General features: G+C 43.3%; 1 protein-coding gene and 1 pseudogene across 1 annotated transcript in view; both read left to right on the top strand.

Moving 5' to 3' along the window:
- Window positions 1-15,884, top strand: part of CDH23 (cadherin related 23) — a 655,943-nt gene that overhangs the window by 180,649 nt on the left and 459,410 nt on the right. The window lies entirely within an intron of this gene.
- On the top strand, window positions 11,807-11,888 carry LOC132574522 (U2 spliceosomal RNA; annotated as a pseudogene).

The raw sequence follows: 15,884 nt of genomic DNA, 5'->3' as shown, positions 1-15,884 counted from the left end.
TTAGGATTTTTATCTTGTATACCATTGCTTGGAAATTATAGCCCTTCAACCTCTGGCAACAAGTGCACAAAGTTCTGTTTTCAAACTTGAAGGCATTTTGTTATTAAATGTGTACGCCTGGCCGGCGAGATCTCTCACTTGAACAGAGTCCTCATCCTAGCAGAGAATAAAAATTTAACAGTCAGCTGTCCAAGACTGCTGGGAGGAATACAGGGAGCACAGATAGGAGTAGAATTCAGATAACAGTGTCCAGAATTGTGATGCATGATTCAAGCTGTGAAATTAAAACCTTTCCTCCCCCCCCCCCCTTCTTCTTACTGCAACATTCCCTTGTACACACCAGAACAAATGGTCTCTTCTGAACATTAGGGGAGCATGATTAAATAGATGTCCATTTTATTTTGGAAGTTAATTCATCCAGATACATTTTCTTACGTCTGTTTTTTCTTTGCATTGGAAGTCCAAAACTTCTGCTTGCTGACTTTGGAAAATGCTGTCTGTGTAAAAGGGAAAATATTTTATGTTTAATTTAATTTAATTTTTCAATTTATATCCCACCCTATCTGAGTAGGGTATAAATAGATGCTGGGCGGCTTACAACATTAAAAAAACCTTACAAAACATCAAACAAACTACATCCAAACTAAATAATTAAATTATTCCTTTGCCAAAAAAAAAAGTGTCTGCAGAGTGACATCTAATAGCTAAGAAATAGTAGATCATAAGCTCTCTATTACCATGTCACATTAATAGACTTTGCCACACCTTCTTAATGGTAGTTCACTACCAAAGCAGTAAAACAGAATGAAGGAAATAAAAACAATAAAAGAAATCATATCAGCAATAACAAATAAAAACAAAATCAATAATTTAGCTATACTGTCACAATAGTTATATGGGCAATTTTATGGAATTGATCACATTATATAATTTTTTTTGTGAAGACATACTTGACATACTTGTGTTATGTACCTACGTCAGTGAATTTAACTCTGCATCCTGTGATATGCAAACATTTTTGAACTTTCCTTTCGCTAGTCCTTGTCCAATCACTGGTTTTTTAATGGCCAAATTATGTTGCAGATCTGCTATACCAGTGGTGGCTAAACTATGGCTTGGGAGCCACATGTGGCTCTTTCACACATATTTGTGGAACACATATTTTGTAGCTTTTGAAGTCCCCACCACACTGTCAGCTGACTTGAAGAAGGCATTTCTCTCTTTAAATTACTTTTCCAAGTGGTTCCAAATGGCAAACCAGTGGCTTGAAAAATGCATTTAAAGTTAAAGTTGCTTCCTTTCCATCTCTCCCTCCATCTCTCCCTGCCTGCTTTCAAACATCTGACATTTATGCTTGGTGGCCCTTAAACATCTGACATTTATTCTGTGTGACTCTTACATTAAGCAAGTTTGGCCTTCCCTGTGCTATACTGTGTTATAGTATTTTAATGATACTATTTCTATACATTCTTGAGGTTTTTTTTCTTTAGACTGTCACCTATTATGTCAATGTTGCATTTTTTATTGTTTTACATTTTGATTGAAGGGTGCCCTCAGAATTGAAGTTGGAAATGTGAAATATAAATGTTTTAAATAAAGATGTCCCACTCCCGCTTTTGAATATCACAATTTCTCATTCTTTTCCCTTGCAGTTTACTCATACAGTTCTGTAGTCAAAGTTTGAAGTGCATGTAAATAATTTTTTATATCTGTAAATAACTCCCCACCACACTTTGTCAGAAATGGAAACTGAAAGAGCAATTTAAAATTGAGGTATTTATTTTACCACGTTTTACTTTCAAATCCCTGTTGTTGCTGTCTTTCCTGGTTTTCAAAGAACAATTTCCCATTGCTTCTCTGGAGTTACCACAAAGAAATGATGAAGAAAGCAGCCCTTTTTAATCAACATTACATTAGGTGGAGCTTATATTATTCATTCTGCTTTATTACAGCTATTTTTAAAGGGGGAGAGAGTAGCAGTTAATACAATGCTATAAGCTTGGCTTTGCTGGATTCTGGCAGGTGGTGAAATATATCAGCAAATCTAGACAGTGAAGGGAAGAGCCAAAATGGAAAAATAACTGCGCCAACTGAACTAAAAGGGTACTTAAAAACAAAGTAAAAGAACATTTAATAACAGAGGATATGGACTAAAGTGGAGAGAACAAGACTGCACCATCACTTCTAATCAGTGAATCAAGAGGGGCTGTAATCATGGTAGTGTGGAAAACAGGGGCTCAGAATGAGACAAGGTGAAATGAACTTCAGGAGGAGAAGGTGCCGCTGACGTTTGACAATCTTTTTCATGGCTTGGGGTTCTTAATCTTGACAGAATCTGTGAAAATTACTAGGCCAAGCCATAAAATACTTCCCGTAATAGCGCTCTCTCTCTCTCTGTCTCTCTCTCTTTCTCTGTATGTGTGTGTGTGTGAGAAACAGACAGCCCCAAATTTTATATGTTCTACTTGACTAGCTCTTTAGCTCCTACAGGAACCAAATACCATTATTTTCACTTTGGAATTTGTTGCTCCCACAGCATGACATTAGAAAACAAGGGAAATCTTCATTTCAAGTGGGTATCTTGCTAGCTCTGGATTGGGAAATACCTGGAGATTTTAGGGGTGGAGCCTGCAGAAGGCAGGGTTTGGGGATGGGATAGGGATGCTAGGTCCAATTCAAGAAATATCTTGGGACTTTCGGGGTGGAGCCAGGAGACTTTTGTGGTGGAGATCACCATTGGGGGTGGAGCCAGGAGCAAAGTTGTGACAAGCACGATTGAACTCCAAAGGGAGTTTTGACCATCACATTTAACAGAGCTGTGCTCCTTTTAGATGCCTTCCCTCCACTGGAAATAAGGGAGGATAAAGGCACATTCTTTTGGGGCTCATAGAATTGGACTCCCTGGTCCAATCTTTTTGAAACTTGGGGGATGTTTAGTTGCAACATGGTTGTAATTCCAACTGTAATCAGTTGTAATTCCAGGAGATCTCCAGCTCCCACCTGGAGGTTGGCAATCCTAATCTTGACCAACACCCTGAAATGTCTATTTTGTTTATTTAAACCACTATAAGGTGAAGCTAATAGTTGAAGGGTTAAGTGAGTTGGGGCCACAGTATTTTTATATCAACTGTTTGCTTTAAGAAGATGATACTAGTGATGAAAATTTAGTGCGAAAAGGTTTGCAATGGGAAAAATTTCTGGAATGGGCTTCCAGAAGTGCAGAATTCTCATCATGTTTGCATTCATGTAATTCTGCCCCTTCCAAGGGATTTTGCCCAAACAACCAAATGTTATTGTAGTTTATTTGGATGGCTCACTAGTATTTTACCATATCAGAGAAAACGTGTTCAAAATTAGATGTCATAAGTATCAGCTGTTGCCAGATCACAATGCTGTCAAGTATTCTCTGTGGATACATCAAAAAGTAAAATCACTGTGTCACAATTAATGTGAAGACTGGACCTTAGTGGAACAGAATGAATTGCTGCAAGGTCAAGAGTCAATCATAATTTTAAATATAGAATAGCGCTGATGTTTATTTTTAAAGGAATGCAAGGATGATTCTTCACTAAGACCCCACTGGTTATAGGTAGAGTGGAAAGAGAAATGGGCAGCCTGAGGTGAGCTGTCTGGTCAAGAGCTCATGCCCCTGTTCTCTATCTTGAAGGGAATAAAGGTAAAGGAAAGGTCCCTTGTGCAAGCACCAGTCATTTCTGACTCACTCTGGGGTGATGTCGCAAAACGACGTTTTCATGGCAGACTTTTTAGGCTGTCTGCGATCAACAGAGAGGGTGAAATCCATTTTAAGGTGTTAGTGGGATTAATGCTACAACCCACATTACCATTTTGAGGAGAAGGAGGGCTGAAGTATATTTCCTAGGTGGGTTTCAAAAGAGGCTGTGTAAAAACATCTGTTTCAAGTCACACAGACATAATCAGAATTTTATTGTCTGAAATGAATCATGAGAGTCTTCCTGCCACCACCAGAGCTGCTGTGTTAATGCATAGACTTTATACACATAAATCAGAGTAGTGTATGACTTGAATCCTCTGGGAAATATCTTGAGGTACAATTGTAGCTGCACAAGGAAATGAAGTCAAATGAGCACAATTATCCAAGTGAATGTGAGAATTTAAACGTGGGTACATACAAATCAGGTATATGAAATTTCAAAGTTTGGTTTAAAAGTTTGAGATAAGACACAATTCTGGGTTAGAAAATTTCTGGAGATTTGGGGGTGGAGCCTGTGGAGGGTGGGGTTTGGGGAGAGAAGTAGGCTTGCCAGCCTCCAGGTCCCGATGGGGGATCCCTCATTTTTGTAGGCTCCTCCCCACCACCAGCCAGCTGACTGGCAGTGGGGGAAGCCCCGCCTCAACAGCAACCATGTGCCTTTAAATGTATGCAGGCTTAAAAGAAGTTTACAAAATGCCTGTGTTTTGGACTCTGTGTGTACCTTTAAATCTGAGCCAGGGGAAAGCTGAATGAGTGGGGCAAGTAAGCAGAGCCACATGTATCTTCCTGGTGAGTGTTTGAAGCATGTGATGTATTTCTGTTTATTTGGAGGAAAACTCCATGCCCTAGGCTGCACTGCTTTCATTTTCTTGTCGGTCTGAAGAAGCTGGTTGAAATACAGCAGATGGTTACATTCAGCAGCTCCCATGAGTAACTTGCCCCAGTGAGATCACAAAAGTGTGTGTGCACTGTGTTTATTTTGGCTGCTTTGTGAACTTGTGTGTGTGTGTTCATTTTCATTTAGTGAAAGTGCAACTGCTGGGAGATGAGGAAATGACTGTTCAGCAGAACTGCACTTCTGTATTTTTTTTTTATTTAAAATAAGGAATGGGAAAGTCTCTCCTGGCTTCACTCCCAAAGTCCCCAGATATTTTCTGAGTTGGATCTGGCTACCCTAGAGAGAAGAGGCCTCAGTGGGAATGTGATGCCACAGACTTCATCCTCTATAGCAGCCATTTTCTTCTGAGGAACTTGTATATAATATCCAGAGATCAACTGTGATTCCAGAAGAATTGCAGCCCCCGCCTGGAGGCTGGCAACCCCATCAGAATCATCTTCTTGCACATCAGTTCTGCTTTAATTAAATGTCCAAATATGAGTGATTATGAAATGAGGATGGTGATGAGGAGACACATTCTATCTGTTAGCTTTGGTTTCGTGAAAGAAAGATTCAGTTCTGCCAGTTACCAATCTTTTGAGTTCCTCTCACATCAAATAGAATCAGATGGCATTACTTCGGAGCAAATGTATTCCTATTTTGTAATTCTTTCTTCAGTGTTCATCATTAGGCTAGAATCTGAGCAATTACAGTTACCCCAAGTAGCTAGCTGGAGAGCAATATGGAGATGACAGAACTTCCCTTTGTGCAGCCCCGAGACTGATAAAATGACAGTCCAGTGGTGACTCATTCAGGCATAGTGGCTGTCCCATCTTTCCATAAAAGCTTTAAGAATAGTCTGAAGGATTGGTGAGGGAAGGGAGGTTCTGGGGCCTTGGTGCATATGTGGGGAACTGCATACATCTCTTTGAATCATCAATATATCTAATTCTCAATGTGTCCCTATCTGTGAATACTTAACTGAATATTGGCACTGTGCCCCAGATTTGTAGAAAAATCATATATATATTATTTATATATATACTTCAGATATGTTGTGTGTTTTAACTATGTTGTAACGTGCCTGCTTTGCAGGGAGGGCCAAAAGTCAAATATATGGGATTACCCCCTCGCCCAATGATAAAAGGAGTGCCTGTCACTTTAAGAAACAGAGAACCTCAGTGGATATTGTTAGACCACCACGACAATATTCAGCTCTTGGTTTCTGTCAAGGAAAGAGGAAGGGGGATGTCCAGCAGCTTTTGCCATGGCTGTTTTGGTCTCTAAGGAAAGGCACATTCAGACCAGGCTGAGTTGCAGCTACAGAACAACTTTATACAATGTTGCTTGCATGGCTCATCCAGACTGGGCTGCTTGTTACTTCTCAGCAGCAGCTACCCCCCTCCCCCGAAAAAAGCCAGTATAGTGGGCAGAGCTTCAGACTAGGATCTGGGAGATTCGGTTTCAAACACTACTCTGCTGTGGAAGCTCACTGAGTTACTTGGGCCTGTCACACACCCTCAGCCTACCCTGCCTCTCAGCAGTGTTGCAAGGATAAAATGAAGGAGAGGAGAATGATGTAAGTTGTTGGGTCCCCAATGTAGAGAAAAGCAGCATATAAATAAAGTGCCTCATGGTGCCCCTAGGCCAGGTGGCACCCTAGGCGGTCGCCTACTTTGCCTGCTCCCAAACACCAGCTCTGGAAAGTGAAGCGGCTCCTGCAAGTCATTTTCTGCAATGCAGCTGGGCCAGGCTCAGCTGGCACTGCACAATTTGGCCAGAGTTTTCCTGGGGAGAGGCTGCCAAGGGGAGGGAATGAGGCAAAGTTGGAGATGGAGGTGCAGATAAAGATAGATTGGCTGGTGGATGGAAAGGAGAAATAGAAGAAGGAAGAAGAGGCTATGAGCGTTCAGGGAAGTGTAAAAGAACATAGTGGGGGATGAGATAGGGGCACCTTCTTCTGGGGCTCATAGAACTGGACCCCCTGGTTCAATTCTTTTGAAACTTGGAGGGTTTTTTGGGGAGAGGTACTGGATTCTATGCTGAAACCCTGGTGCCTTTACCTCAAAAAACAGGTCCCGCAGAGCCCCAGATACCTGCATATCAATTCTTCATTATATCCTATGGGAACTGGTCTCCATAGGGAATAATGGAGTGCCCAGCAGACATTTCCCTCCCCCCACCCTCTTTCTGATTACCCTGAAGTGGGGGAGGGCCTCCAGACTAGGGGATCCCCTGCCCTCACCTGGGGTTTGGCAATCCTAGGTATAATATAGTGGGTTCTATGGATCGATGAGGCAGAGGTGGTAGTGAATATCAGCTCTTTATTGATTTCAGCACAGTAAAGGCTAAGCACAAGACTGAAAACTGGGCCAACAGGGCCAACTATATCTATATGTCAGGGTTCCTGTGCAAGCACTCTGTTGGTCCATTCAAACCAGCAGGGGCCTGTGATTGGAGCAGGGAAGCAAGGATTAGGATCCTGCTGCCCATTGTTCCCAAGTCCCCAAGCTCTGGTTGTCTGACTCCAATGAGCCAGGCAGGAACACCCAATTCAGTTCTCCCTTGAGTCCACATACATAACACTAGACTTCTGCCATAACTTCTTTCCTTTGCTTGTTTACCCACCACCTCTCTTTTCTTGTTTGCTCTCTGGATGCCACACTTTTCCTTCCCATGTTTCCCTTTCCCTCACTGGCAAGGCAGTCTTGATTGTCTGTCTGCCCATCACAACCATTGCCTCTTTCTCACATCATCTTTTCATTTTTGGTGCTTTCCCCTCTCCCTATCTTGTTTCTCTTCTCCAGCTGGTGGCAAACCTGGGATCTTTAGCAGGATTCCCCCACGGTTGTAGAAAAATCCGCCATATCTGAATACAGCATTATTCCATGGATTGTTCAATCCACTTTTTTTTTTACTATGCTGAGAATAAATAGATATTATAAGAAAGGGACACGCAAGGACTAGGGGGAGGGTATCCTTCATTATTTCCAGTGGAGGAAAGGAAAGGTCCTCTGTTGAGTATCGGACTCTGCACCCGCGCCGCGCAAGCCGGGACGTCCTCGGGTTACCTGGCGCAGCGCGGGAAATCCTCTGTGCAAGCACCAGTCGTTTCCGACTCTGGGGTGATATTGCTTTCACATAGGGGTGACCATAATGTCTGAAGGCCAGCCAGGGACACATTGGGGGGGGGGGGAGGTAGGGGTGTGACTTCCGGTGACGTCATGCCACCACAGGAAACAGGAAGTGACATCACTTCCTGTGACATCATTTCCCCGCATCACCTGCCGGAAATGGGAAGTGACATCACTTCCTGTGACATCATTTCCCCCAAATGACATCATTTCCCCCAAATGCCACTGCCGGAAACAGGAAGTGACTTCACAGCACTTCCTGTGACATCCCCAAAAATCCCCCAAATATCACCGCCGGAAACAATTTTGTTCTGAAATCCTGTATATACTTCATCAGTATATGGGATAAGGCACTTTCTCAACTGTGCTGCATAATGCAGCCTATTTATTTTGTCCTGTTTGCTCTGTTGGCTCTATCTGCGCCACCTTCATCACTTTCGGGGTGTGGATCCCCCAGTGGGGTGCTCTCCCGACTCCCTCCGCCGGCTGTTTCTGATAGCCCTGCGCCCCCTCTTTCATTTGATATGTGTCCCGTGTGGGTGCCACCCTCCCGCTGGGAGATGCCGCAAAATGAGCCCCTTTGAGGCTTATGGCGGCAGGGCTCGGGGGAAGCGAGCTAGACTGCTGTTCTTTTGAGGGGTTATAGAGTGTTTCGAGCCCGTCCCTGTGGCATCGGTCCCATCGTTGTGGGGCCCAGGGGGCTGGCGCAGCGGCACGCCGAAGAGACTCTGGAGGGCTTCCAGCGACCAGCGGAGGCCGCGGAGAGGCCTCCGCCACCGCTGCCGGCCCCGCGCGCGGGCGGGGAAGGCGGCGAGTGAGGGAGGGAGCGTTCCTGCGCGTGCGCAGGGGCCCTGCGCAGGTGCAGGGACGCTCCCTCCCTCACTCGCCGCCTTCCCCGCCGGCGCCCGCGGCCCACCGCCTCCAGGGCTGGCTAAACCGGGACCTTTAATGGTCCCGGTATAGGCAGCCCGGGAGCCGGGATTGGGTGGCCAGAACCGGGAATGTCCCGGGAGACCGGGACGGTCTGGCCACCCTACTTTCACAACATTTTCACGGCAGACTTTTTATGGGGTGGTTTGCCATTGCCTTCCCCAGTCATCTATGCTTTCCCCCCGCAAGCTGGGTACTCATTTTACCAACCTTGGAAGGATGGAAGGCTGAGTTAACCTCGAGCCAGCTACCTGAAAACCCAGTTTCCACCAAGGATTGAACTCAGACCATGAGCAGAGCTTAGGACTATAGTACTGCAGCTTTAACACTCTGCAGAGGGAAGGCATTTAAAAGGCGTGCGGTCCTTTTAAAAGTGATGGCCAGAACTCCCCTTGGAGTCCAATTATGCTTGTCACAACCTGGCTCCTGGCTCCACCCCCAAAGTCTCCTGGCTCCATCCCCAAAATCCCCAGATATTTCTTGAATCAGACTTGGCAACCCTACAGAAGCTATGGGAGAGTGAATGAGGGTGAGAGGTGAAGGAAAGAGAATATGATCAAGCAAGGGTGAGAGAGGCAACAGCAATGAAAGGAGCTTCAGGAAGTAATTAGAAGGAGGTAAAACTGAAGCTCAAATACTTTGGCCACCAAATGAGAAGGGAGCACTCACTAGAGAAGATTCTGATGCTGGGAAAGACAGAAGGCAAAAGAAGAAGGGGATGGCAAAAGATGAGATGGCTGGACAGCATTACTGATGTAACTAACACAAATTTGAGCAGACTTCGGAGGATGGTGGAAGACTGGAAGGCTTGGTGTGACTTGGTCCATGGGGTTGCAAAGAGTTGGACTCCTGTGCAACTGAACAACAGCAAAAAGGAACGGGGAAAACAGCAGCATTTCAAGCCACTTTTCTCCCCTTCCCCCATGGCCATTCTCTAAATGGTTGAGGTCTTGTATAATAAAAATACCTCTCTTTGCTCCATCTCATACCCACACACCAGACCATCAGTATGTGAAAAATCAAAACTGGAAGAGCTGTCTTTCCTTGGTCACCTTGCACAGCTGGGGTTTTATTTTGGTATTTAAATACGTAACGTTAGGTTTTATTAATCTCACCTGTGGCTTTTGGGCTTTGAATATATTGTGTTCTGCTGAGAGCCCTCTGAGTGGATAAAACTTAAAATAAATAAATAAAAACATGGTATTGTTTTTGTGTATCTTTAATATTGTTGCATTCAATGAGTCCTCAGTGCCTGACAACAACTTCACTGCAATAAATACAGATAATTACAATAATAAACCACTGAGCAAGAGAAACTGTATTAGCAGACAAGTGCATACATAGAATCTATGTATATATTTGCAATATGTTGCATAAATGAATGCAGTACCTAATGATTCGTGATTATTATTTGAAGGGTCCCACTGTTACAGACTTATTTGTCATTACTTGTAATAACACCGATGGTAATGAATTCATTTGTATTAATGTGAGTGCCATGTAGACTTCCATGGAAATTCTACATTAATTAATGTACCATTAAAGTAAAGTGTCACCCAATTAATATTGAGTTTGAGGTGATATGGCCAGTGTCCTATCATTAGGTTTTTACTTGCAATTCATTGTATTAACGTACATTTAATGAAAGTCATTTGCAGTCTAGGCCATCATCCCATCAGTTTCCAAAGGAACACCAACATTAAACATGAGCTATTGGACCTATTAAAAAAGTGTTCTACTGCTGAATTCACAAATTCATGTCCGTGTTTAGGGTTTTCAGTACTGGCTCCCAAACATTATTTTTCTTGATAATGGTAGAAATCCTCTCATAATGTTGTTATTCTTATCCTGACGCAGAAGCTTTGCAGGTACAGCTGTGCTTGTCAAAATGTCCTCTTGCAGGTAATTTTAAAAATCAAGGAATGGAGTCCCCCTTTGCTGATGGTTACTCTTTTGGCAAGTGTTTGGCTATCTGTTTTGTTTTCCACTGTCCAGAGGAACAAGCTTAATGGATTTCAGTGGTGGAAATCAAAATGGCCGTTTATATCATAGATTCAAATTTGTTTTAGATGGCATTTGTGCATTTATTTACTTCATTTATTGTCTGCCTTTTTGCTGATATTCAAGGTGGAGGGTATACTACTATACAGATTCCTAAGAACCAGGAGTCCTGAGACACTACATTTCCAAGGATCTTGACTTGCAGGATTTAACTAAGCATGCTCCCAAAAGTATTTTGGGTACCATGCTTCCTGAGAACTCTTGCCCAAGACTTGTGAGTCCCACTTCTGCTAACGTAGTGGCAGCAGGAGTGTAGCTACAGCAGGGCATTTGGGGGCCATGCTCCCTCATTCATTAGTCCCATCCCTACCCTACCCTACCCCCACCCCAAAAGACTCATTTATTTACCTGCCAGGCCAGCTCATGACTTTTAACTATTGTACTTGTTCCAGCCTGGGAGAATTCATGCTACAAACTCTAATTTCAAACTCTGACTGCAACACTAATCTTGTCAAGGACATTATAGCCCCACAGCAGTGTTAAATTCTGCATCTGGCTCAAAAAGGTCTCGTTTCAGGATGTATAAGGCAACGCTAATTTGGGAGGAGTTGTTTGAGCAGTGCTGGAAACTTAAGCCATAAAAAGGTTTTTATGAAGGAGTTAATTTGTGCCTGGCTGCTTAAATGAAATAAAACAGTATTGACAGTACAGAAGGCACAAGTTTAAGAGAAGCTTGATTGCATTTAAAATGAACCCAAGCACTACTTACAAAATTGTGAAGGTTTTACTTCTGTCTTGGGATGTTATGATATCCATGATTTTCCACACCATGTTCAAAACCAGATGCTGTTGTGGATAACTCTTGTTCCACACATACAGGGAAAGTAGATGGTAAAGACCTAATAGAGAATGGATTGCACCATCTGACTCTGCAGGTGGTAGATTCCATGTCTAATGTTCCTTGCATAAAATTTTTATGAAAACAAAAACCTAGCATAGCATATGGAAACAGGCTCCATCCTCTCTCTCTGCTTGCTCTGCTTCTTTTCTGTTTTCAAGGAGCTTTTGACAGAGGAGAACCTTCCAAAATGTGATCTTCCACTTTGTGATCTCAAGTGGTACCTCTCATTCATCGCTTCTTGGCCTTTTGGCTAAGATCAAGTGTAATATCTCATCTATCATCTCAGATTTTGTTGACTTATCGCCACCTTATTTCCCTACTTGTGTGAACCAGCCCTCAGGATAGAGGTTGTCTTTTTCGACAAAAAGTATAGCTATTGTATCATGAGATTATATTAAATTGAATTAATATGAGCTTAATTGGAGAGGGTTATGTTTTTGGACAAGGAATATTATATGTAATTAACTCAATTACAGATATCTCACATGTGATGTGTAATGATTCTGACCTTCAGTATGAAAATCATATTTGTTCTTGCAGATAAATCTTCCCGACATGCAATATCAGGATGTATGATGGTGGAACTATGCATGGAACAAAGTAAAGGGATAGGTTTTGTATATCCCTGTTTTGCATCTGTAAAGGCAGTACTGTCTTTTAGTGGGGAAGAGAGTAAAGGAAGTGATGATGGATTTGTGTGTATGCCCATGTCCTTTAGATTTCTGATTGACATGTTTTCATGTTTCACCGACAGGTAGCATTTGCCACCGATTTTCAGATGACTTGTTAGGCCAGCATAGGTTGCCATCTGTCATGTTATGTTCCCTCTCAAGCCCTGACAAGAAGGCAGTCCATTCCATGGCTGTTTCCTTTTCTTTCTCTAATTTGAAGACTATAAACCCTTATTATGGATTTTCACCTCAGAAAAAAGGTTTCTTGTGAAATATGCTAAGGCTGTGGCAAGAGAGACAGAGTGAGTTAATTAACTTTTACTACATTAAATCTTAGTTCAATTAGGTATCTAATAAGATAAATACAGTGGTCAGCAAGGGAAGATAGGTATTGTGAAAACTTATTGCATTATTATCTATCATAGCCATTTTTGTAGAAAAAGCCCAGCAGGAATACAGTTGTATATTAGGCCACACCCTCTGACATCACCATTGTTTCACACAGTGCTTTTCTGTAGAAAAAGCCCAGCATGAACTCATTTGCATATTAGGCCACACCCCCTGATGCCAAGCCAGCCAGAACTATTTTCCTGTGCATTCCTACAAAAAAAAAGCAATGATCATGGCTATGGAGATAATTTTGGACAGATATATCAATGGATGATATCAGCGCATGGCATGATTTTTATAGAATTGATTCAGGCACCCAGGAAAACATCCTGTTCTTTTTCTGTACAGAAGCCATTTAACAAATTCCCTGCCCAAGCGAATAATATTTTACTCTGTCAATAACTCAATAATAAGAATACTTACTATTTATATAGCATTATAGAAAATTCAAAGTTCTTAATATAAATTATTCCATTCTTTGTAACGGTCCTGTAAAGTATTTCAATATTATTACTTTCATATTGCTGATGGATAAGCAGAGACTGAAAAAATAGTTGCTTACCCATGGCTGCCTAGTGATTTCACAGCTGAGACAAGATTTGAATGAGGCTTCAACTGGTAGTGTCTTCAGTAAATATGAGGCATATAGATAAGGTACCAACTTATTTATTTATTTTATTTATATCCTGCCCTCCCTGCCAAGGCAGGCAGGGCGGCTTACTCTCCCTCTTCTAAACCTCATAGGTAAGACCCTCATCCTCCCCCACCACACACACACAATGCAAATTTCATGATAATGTCTTTAAAACATGCATAGAACAACTAGTTTTACTCTGAAAATATATTTAATTATATCTGTCTGTCACCTGCATTGAAATTCAGCTTAGGGACCTAACTACATCTTGTATGTAAACATATGCCGCAACCTTCAGTTATGTTGATCTGCTCCATTCTGGGGTTTTGCCCTGATTTTTTGAAAAGAAGCTGCCTTGATCATGCTGGTGAATAATCTTTGCCGGCAGATAGACTGGGGTAATCTATCCCTGTTGGTTTCTCTAGATCACTCCACAGCATTTGATATCATTGTCAGACTCCAATGCTGGGCTTGAGCTGTCTCCTTCTCTAGGATTCTTTTAGTAAGGCTTGTTGTGGGAGTAGAACCTCAGAAAAGAGCGGCCGGGGGGGGGGGGTTACAGCACCTACTACTGCCAATAACCTCTCCCAGATTGCCTTAAATGATATCTGGCCCTTCCTCCCCTGTTCTCCCAGCATACACTTTTTAAAGACTGCCTGGGGGTGGGACAAGTCTGGCCTCACCCACTCCCTCTGTCCTGGAGAATTGGCCTATGGGAGTGGTGGGTCTCTGCCTGGGATCTCATTTACCCTACCCCTTGGAAAGGCTTTTAGGGCTTCTTCTCTGGCCCCTGATGGCCCAAGAAGGTCACTGCAGCCTGCTTTCCATCCCCACCCGCACCCCCAAAGAAGCCTTCCTGGCCCCCACAACAGATGAGGAACGAGCTATTGCCTGCAGTGGGCTCTGCTGATGTTCCTCTGCCACCCCTGATGCCTTATGCCTCTGCTGCTGCCTGGCCTGTGGTCTGCTGGGCATCTCTGGGTGTTGTGGTGAGCCAGGAAGCTGCCTCTGCAGCACCACATGGGGCCCCTGCAGTGCTCCCTGGATCACTCCTCTGGCAGGATTCAGAGGCCTCCATCTCCTTAGAGGTGAGTGCGGGTGCAAGGAGGTCTCCTCCAGACAGTCACCAAATGAACCTCTGCTTGGCATCAATCCTGAGACAGCTGGAGAGCATGGTGAGAAACAAGCTCCAACTGAATCCACGCAAGATGAAAATAACACAGTTGGGGAAAGCTGATGGGCTTATCTGTCACCTTTGGGTGGTGAAACTGTCCCTAATCATGTGATGAGCTTAGTATTATTGTGTACTCAGCCTTGTTGTTGGAGAGACAAGCTGGCATTGCAGTTTGGAAAAACTTTTAACATTTCTATCAGACGTCTAGGTTATCATTCCATCAGCTTAATTTGGCCACTCTGATCTATGCTTCTGTAAAATCTTGGTTGGATTATTGTAAAGCATTGTATTTGAGTGTCTCCCTCTTTCTCCCATATAATCCTGGGGAAGAATGTCTATCACATTTTAAACCTGCCCTTATCCCAAGTGGCTCAGGGTTTCATACATGGTTTATCCCTACTCCACTTATCTTCAGAATAATCCTATGAGGTAGGTTGGGCTGAGAGCAGCCCAAGATTACCCAGAAAAGTTTCATGGCAGAGCAGAAATGAGCCTGGGTCTCTCCATACTTGTCTTGTAGTGCTGCATCTAATCACTATACTGAACTGATATTTGGAACCACTGCTGTATTGGATGGGTAAAAACAATCTGAAACTTAAGATAAACACAATGGAGGTACTGCCAATAGGAAACATGAGTGATCATGTGTGCATGTGTGGGCATGTTATGTCTTTATTTGGATGGGGGTTATGTTGATCTTGAAAACTCAAGTTCAAATCTTAGAGGTGCACCTGGACCTCATACTGCTCCTGTAGGTCCATCTGTTGACTATGTCCAGGTTTGTTTGTTGTTGTTTTTTTAACCAGCTTTGCTTGGGTCACCATCACCAGCTGTGTCTCTTCTTAGGGCCAAACTAGATTTGATGGCCTGCTTGTGGTGACCTCGAGGATGCCAGCACCATTCAAAAGTCATTTAATAATGCAGTGAGGCCCATTCCTCTTTGGGCCCACAGCACAGCAGGCTGAGGTGCTCTGCTTTCCTCCCTGCATCTTATTAACTCCTGAAATGGCTGCAGGGTGCTCTGGCTACACAGAGTCTCCCTCTGTGCCTTTTCAAGTGCAGCTATTTCAGCACTTGGAAAAGGCACAGGGGGAGAAAACAAGAGTGCCTCTCTGCTGGCCCCCTTCTGCACTTTTAAATGACTTTAAAATGGTGGTGGCATCCATGTGGCTACCATGAGGACACTGTCACATTTAGCTTATTCCTCAGGCAGGAGGGATCTGACAAAAGTTACTCATTCCATAATGACATCCAGCCTAGGTTATTGTAATACTGTTTATGTTAGCCCGCCTCTGAAGAATGTTAGAAAACTGTTACTGTCCCAAATAAGGCTGCCTGCCAGACCCCCCTGATGGAGGTGGGGTGGGGTCCCCCATCACCAGGCCCTGTCCCCCAGCTGGTGATCAGCTGGCGATCAGGGGGGATTTACCAGTAGAATG

The sequence above is a fragment of the Heteronotia binoei genome, chromosome 6, assembly GCF_032191835.1.
Source record: "Heteronotia binoei isolate CCM8104 ecotype False Entrance Well chromosome 6, APGP_CSIRO_Hbin_v1, whole genome shotgun sequence".
In the NCBI taxonomy this organism is placed as follows: domain Eukaryota; kingdom Metazoa; phylum Chordata; class Lepidosauria; order Squamata; family Gekkonidae; genus Heteronotia; species Heteronotia binoei.
The sequence above is the reverse complement of the archived record's forward strand: the minus strand, read 5'-3'. Positions and strand labels throughout refer to the sequence as shown.